The sequence below is a fragment of the Myodes glareolus genome, chromosome 16 (assembly GCF_982192425.1).
Source record: "Myodes glareolus chromosome 16, mMyoGla1.1, whole genome shotgun sequence".
Classification (NCBI taxonomy): domain Eukaryota; kingdom Metazoa; phylum Chordata; class Mammalia; order Rodentia; family Cricetidae; genus Myodes; species Myodes glareolus.
This window is the reverse complement of record NC_142041.1, coordinates 52,612,347-52,619,752: the sequence shown is the minus strand read 5'-3', so window position 1 is coordinate 52,619,752 and position 7,406 is coordinate 52,612,347.

Here is a 7,406-nt window from a genome sequence, read left to right as displayed (position 1 = left end):
AGCTAACCATATTAAGACTAGTGGAAACCACTGCTTAACCAAGACACAGACCTACCTACTCTCCCACAGCCTCAGCGCTCCCCCCACAGCCTCAATGCTCTCACACACACAGCCTCAGTGCTCCCCTCCCACAGCCTCAGTGCTCCTCCACACATAGCCTCAGCACTCCCCCCACAGCCTCAGGGCTCTCCCTACACACAGCCTCAGTGCTCCCACACACACACACAGCCTCAGCACTTGACTAATTGCTCTTTTCTTGTCAAGTCAATCATATTGCCTACTTTTTAATTATTACTTTTATTTTCTGCGTATGGTGTTTTGCCTCCATATACTTCCCTGTACCACACATTAGCCTGGTGCCTATACAGGCCAGAAGAGGGTACCAGATCATCTGGAACTGGAGTGACAGATTCCTGAGACCTACCATCTGCTAAGAATTGAACCCAGGTCCTCTGGAAAGGAGCTAGTGTTCTTCACTGCTGAGCCATCTCTCCAGCCTCACATCTTGTTTTTGACAGTACTGTGGATTAAATTCTGTGCTGTGGCATAAAAAAGAATCATGACCAAGGCAACTCTTATAAAAGAAAGTATTTAATTGGGAGCTGGCATGCAGCTTCAGAGGTGAGTCCATTGACATCACGGTTGGGAGCATAGCAGCAGGTAGGCAGGCTTGGTGCAGAAGCAGTAGCTGAGAGCTATACTCCTGATCCACAGACAGCAGGCAGAGAGAGGGAGACTGGGTTGGGCATGCACTTTTGAACCCTTTCTGCAATAAAGCCACATTAACCCTTCTAATCCTCAAACAGTTCTATCCCTGGTTCCACCAAGCATTCAAACATATGAGCCTACGGGAGCCATTCTTATTCAAATCACCACATTCCACTCCCTGTTCTCTATGGGCTAGTAATTGTATCAGAATGCAAAGTGCATTCTGTCTAACTTTGAAGTCCCATAGTCTTTCAGACCCAAGACTGTTTAAAAGTCCCAAAAGCAATCTCTTAACTGCAACCTCATGTCAAAACAAAAGCAAAAAGCAAATCATACGCTTCCAACATAAAATGTAACCGGATATATAGTACCATTCTATAAAGGATGAAGAGGAGCATAGTGGGGAAATGCTGGCCCAAAGCAAGGCCAAAAACCAGGAGAGCAAACTCCAAATTCTGCATTTCATGTCTGATATCAAAGTGCTCTTCGAATCTCCACTTCCTTTCAGCTCTGCAGACTGCACCACTTTTCTCTCTCAAGGTCCAGTTTGAGAACCGGTCTGCAGCTCTGCTTGGCAGGAATCTCATGCCTCTTGTGTCTCCAACATCCAGCGGTCTACAACACAATGCAGGCTTTACCCTCACACTTCACGCAGAGACACCCCTAACACATACCTGGCCTCCGTGGTTTTCCTTCGCTGCAGAGGGAGAGTTAAAACCCCTGTCTTGTATCTTCAGCTTTAAAGCCAGCACCATGTGGCCAAATCTGCCAAGTTCTGTTATTTTGCCTTCAATTACACTTGCAACAGCTTTCTGTTGTTGATGGTTTCCTTCACTGCTTAAGCTTTCTTCCATTTCCTTCTCACAAGTCGGAAGTTTAGCTGGGTGGGGTCTTCCCCGAGGTTGGTATTCCCTTTATTCTACTTAGCATTGGGCTTTTCTTTAAACTTTGTATGTCTTCGAGTGCTGGACTCGGCTCAATATTAAAAGAAAAAATTCTTGTTATTCTTTTTCTCCTCAAACTGTGTGTGTGTGTGTGTGTGTGTGTGTGTGTGTGTGTGTGTGTGTGTATTTGCCCTGCTTGCTCTTTTTCATTTATTATGGACTTTGAGACTATGGGAAAAGACCTCAGACTCAATCCAAATTATGATTGAGTTTATTATTACTGTTAGCAGGGAAACAGCCTCAGAGCCAGATTGAAGGCACACCACCCAGAAGGAGCTACACATGAGATTTTAAAGGTGGAATTTGCAGGTGCTTGAGAAATGGCGTCACACCTCTCAGCTGTGAGGAGTTGTCGCTCTTGCTCACTGCTACACAGTGATAAAGGAGCTGAGCTGTTTCACCCTCGCTTACACAGAGATAAGCAGGTTTACAAAAGCCAGGACAAGTTGCTACCACACAGTAGCCACACCATTCAGGGGAGGGCGCAGGTGGCCAACAGCTCCTAAGGAGAGTACCTGGTACAGAAGACTGCTTTCTTAGCCATCACACACTGCAGATCTGCCTAACAGTGATCCCTGGTCACCACATGCCACCGTCAATCCTAGGCCATCCTGAAATCGCCTCTGCCAATGGCATTAATCCAAAACTCTTCAATTTTGCATCAGGCAGATACTTTAGGGCAAGGGCAAAATGCAACCACATTCTTCACCAAAATAGCACAAGAATGGTTTCCAGGTCAGCAGATCATATTCATCCCCTTTGAAACCTTTGGATTTGGGCTCTCACAATTCACATTGCCCTTAACATTATGATTTCCTATGCTCCTACTGGTATGGGTCTTGAAGCCCTGCTTCTGGTTTTCTAGTCCAAAGTCCCAGAGTCTTCCACATTCTTTAAGCAATCAGCTTGGGCAAGTCTATCATAGCAATACACCACTTCCTGGTACCAACTTCTGTCATATTCACTGTTCTATTGCTGTGAAGAGACATTGTAACCAAGTCAATTCTTGTAAAACATTTAATTGGGGGCAAGTTTCACAGGCAAGTCTATTATCATGGTGGGGAACACGGCAGCAGCAGGCATGGAAGGCACGAAGCTAAAGAAGTAGTTGAGAGTTAGATCCTGATCCACAGGTAGTGGGGGGGGGAGAGAAAGAGGGAGAGGGAGAGGGAGAGAGAGAGAGAGAGAGAGAGAGAGAGACTAGACCTTGCGTAGACTTTCGAAATCTCAAAGCCCACCCCCAGTGATACACTTCCTCCAACAAGGTCACACTTCTAATCCTCATAGTTTCACTCCCTGGAGACTATGAATTCAAAGATATCCATTAAAAACATTAATCAGATATTACTTAGGAGAGAGAACACAGTCTACAGAAATAGTCGGGCAGCAGGAATAGCTGAGAGCTCATATCTTGAAAAGTAAGAGACAAAGAGCATTCAGGGAATGTCATGAGTCTTTTGAAACCTCAAAGCCTGTCCCTAGTGGCACACCTCCTCCAGCAAGATTATACTACCTAATCCTTCCTAATCAGTTTGTTCTACCAACTGGGGAACAAGTATTCAAACATAGGAGCCTGTGGGGCCATTTTCATTCAAGAAAAAACAACATGGGCAAAGACAGAGAGGTGAACAAGTAGGACATTTTTAAGAATACTAAACAGCCATGCATTTTGTCAAGAGGGATGGCATGAGAGAGTGGCTCAGTCATCTTGGAATATGAGAGGCCTTGGATACCAACAGCATTAAATATTATGGATTGTATACATTGTATACAATTTGTATACATTGAGTCAGCGTTAGTTCACAATTCTACATTATATAAGAACACTTTCATACAAGTATTTAAGGACTAAAGTTATGTTCTAAGCTTAAATTATTGTGCTTAAGAGATCTATAAAACAAAAATACGTCTAACCTGTAAGCCCCACTTGCCCAAGGACAGATAAATTCCTGGAATGCTGGAGGCTGTTTATGTAAGATAACAAGCCAGGTGTTTCCACTTCTATAAACAAGCTTCGTTGCCCTAACTGCACAGGATGTACTTGATCATACATAGGCAAGAAGTATGTTAGGATGTATATTTGCTTCCACTGAGTGAAATCAGGAAGAATATAGCCTTGTGGGTTTTGCCTTTAATAAGCACCTAACATAATTTGTGGCCATTCTCTGGGAATCTTGGTATGGACCTGGTTAGTGTCTTTTGTCTTGGCCAGTATTTAATTAAAATTTGCTTCAAATTTGGCTCAAAACTTGTGATAGTGGTCTTATTCTTGCCTAGTGGGATTAATAGTATACATCTCATGCTGAATGTATTCCTCATCTTATTCTTAACTCTTCCCTTTCCCCTTCTCATCTCTTAAGTTCTCTTGGCTTCTTCAGAAAATTTCTACTTCATTCCCTATATACATAAATGATCTTATATATCTTTATAAAGATTAGAAACCACTGGTGTAGGAGGGTCTTCTTTCTATGTGTTGCTTTCATTGGTTGAATAAAGAAAACTGCCTTGGCTTTTTGACAGGGCAAAACTTAGATAGGCGGGGAGATAGAACAGAATGCTGGGAGAAAGAAGGCAGAGTGAGAGAGAGAGAGAGCCGCCACGAAGCTGCCAGGTCAGACATGCTGACTCTTTCCCGGTAAGCCACGACATTGTGGTGACATATAGATTATTAGAAATGGGTTAAATCAAGATGTGAGAGTTAGCCAATAACAGACTAGAACTAATGGTCCAGGCAGTGTTTAAATGAATACAATTTCCATGTGGTTATTTCAGGGGCTAAACTAGCCAGGTGGCCAGGAGCCAGTGTGAAGTGGCCCGCTGCTCCTTTACAACAAACCATACCTGAGAGAAAATATTAAATATTCGCTTTTCTGACTATCTCATCATCACTTAATATGATTATCTCTAGTTGCATCTGTTTTCCTGCAAATGATGTAACTTTGTTCTTTATGGCTGAAAAAATTCCATTGTGTATATATACCACCTCTTCAGTATCTACTCTTTTGTTGCTCCATCTCTAGGTTGGTTACATAATGCACCTATTGTGAACAGTGCTGCAATAAACATAAATATGCAATAATCTCTGTGATATGCTGACTTGGAGTCTCCTGGGTAAATACCCAGGAATGCTATAGCTAGATTTATGATAGATCTATTTTTAACCTAGTTTTAAATTAACTTTTGTACATTTTATTTATTCTGTCTGTGTGGAGTGAGCATGCCCATGCCACAGCGCATATGTGGTCAAAAGATAACTTGAGTGAGTTGATGCTCTGCTTTCAGCGCATGGGTTCTGGGAACTAAACTCAGGTCATCACGTTTGGTGATAGTCACCTTTACCCACTGAAGTTTCTTTTGGTGTTTTGAGACAGGGTTTCTCTGTGTAGTTTTAGAGCCTGTCCTCACTCTTTAGGACAGGCTGGCCTCAGATGAACAGAGATCCGCCTGCCTCTGACTTCTGAGTACTGGGATTAAAGGTGTGTGCCACCACCACCCAACATCCACTGAGATTTTTAAATAGTCCCTCTTTTGTTCTTTGGAAATACTTCCATACTGATCTGTATAGAAGATAAACTACTTTATACTTTAGTCAACAGCACCTTAGTTCCTTTTTGTCCATATCTCACTTAGCATTTGTTATTTCTTTAATGTCATTAATGACTGTCATTCTGATTGATGTGAGATGACATATCAATTTAGTTATAATTCATATTTCTCTGATAGCTAGTGGGTTGAACTTTTTTTCATGTATTTATAAGTTATTTGTGTTTCATCTTTTGAGAACGATTTTATTACTCAAGTTGTTGTTGATTAGGTTGTTTAATTTTTGCTGTTGTATATATTTTTTGATTTTTAAAAAATGTATTCTAGGTATCAGTCCTTGACAGGTGTACAGTTGGTAAAGACTTGGTTCTACTTGGTAGACTATCTCCTCACTTGACTAACACTTTCTCATGCCTGGCAGAAGCCTTTTGATTTCCCAAGGTCTTGGAATGGTTGATCGTCATTGCCAGCTTGATGGGATTTAAAATCACCATGGAACCAGAAGTGTGGTAAATGCTTTCAATCTTGACACTTGGGAGGAAAAGCTCTTTAAGTTACAGGCAAGTCACTAAATGACAACATAACAGGCCCTAAAATGAGAGGATTCTCTTTAATTCCTGGACAGGTGCTTCCGTAAGAGGGAAAGCTTAATGTTAGAGAAGAGATGTTAAAAACATGGTGGCGGGGAAGCCAGAGGAGCTTTCAAAGAAATCCACTGGACATAGGAAGCGCGTGGCTTTCATACTTGAAATATACATCGCATGTACGCACAGCTTTATCTACAGCATTTCATTGTGTAACCTCTTCTGGCCTTGACCTCACAGAGATCCAGCTGCCTCTGCCTTTTGAGTGCTGAGATGAAAGGTGTGCACCACACATCTGACTTTCTTTTTTTATAAATTAGTTTTGATGGTTGGTAGGACGTTTCACATTACTTGATTTGATCCGGGATTACATATGTGACAAAGTGCGCAGAGGAGCCAGGTAGTGGTTGGGCACACAGATTTGGGGCAACTTCTTGACTGCCTGTCTCAGGGAAAGAGCTGCATTGCCTCATTTCTTTAGGCTGTGAGATCTGGCTTTTTAGTGTGAAAAACATCTTTTTTTTTTTTAATTAAATCACTGCTTGGTTCATTAGCTCTAACTTCTTATTGGCTAACTCTTACATATTAATTTAACCCATTCCTATTAATCAGTATATCACCACGAGGTCGTGGCCTACCAACTAAGTCTCAGCACATCTCTCTCCAGCGGCGGGTCCATGGCATCTCCTGACTCTGTTTTCTTCCTCCCAGAATTCAGTTCTGTCTTCTCCGCCTACCTAAGTTCTGCCCTATTAGGCCAAGGCAGTTTCTTTATTCATTAACCAATACAAGCAACACACAGAGAGAACTCCCACATCACCTCCTCTTTTCTGTTTAAATAAAAAGGAAGGTTTTAACTAAAGGGTACGTCTCTGTTCTAATAGAAACTAGCATTTGTTGGTTTCTGGTGAGTCTTGTGGCCAATGCCTTTACAGTTAGCAGAACACATATGGAATTGAAGCGCTGATATGGTAGAAAAGAGGAAGCAGGAGACCCCCAAGGGGCTAGTCTTACTCCATACAGAGTAACACTCCACTCCTACCAGACCAGATCCACACCTCTGAGATAGTATCAGTTGATTTATGAAGGTGGAGTTGGACTGACCTACTTACCTTCCATTAAGCCCCACCTTTTAAAATTTCCATTTCAGCATGGTCTCACTGAGGACAAAGCTTCAAGCATATGTGTGAGGGGAGAAGGGTGCCACATCATAGCAAGGTTATACTGTAGGCACATACTTATATCTGAGAAGTGGTAGATTACAAAATATGTGGCTATCTGACATTACCTAATAGCTTCCTAAAAGAGTTAAAATATCTAGCAATCTACCAGAATTACTAAACTTTATCACGGACCAACCAATTCATTTTCAATACTTCATTTTAAATGTTTTGTGATTTTCATGAGACTGGTTTAAGTGTTTTCTGATGATCATAAGCTGGTTTTATGAACACATCCGACCATCAAAGTTATGAACACACACATACACTTATATTTACCTACCAAAGTCTAGTACTTCACCTTTCCCACTTATCACTTCTCTCTCGAGTTGATTGTTTTGATTAATTGCAGGCAACTGTCCTCCTTTGTGAAGAGTCAATTTCTCCTCCAGCATAGATGCATACTT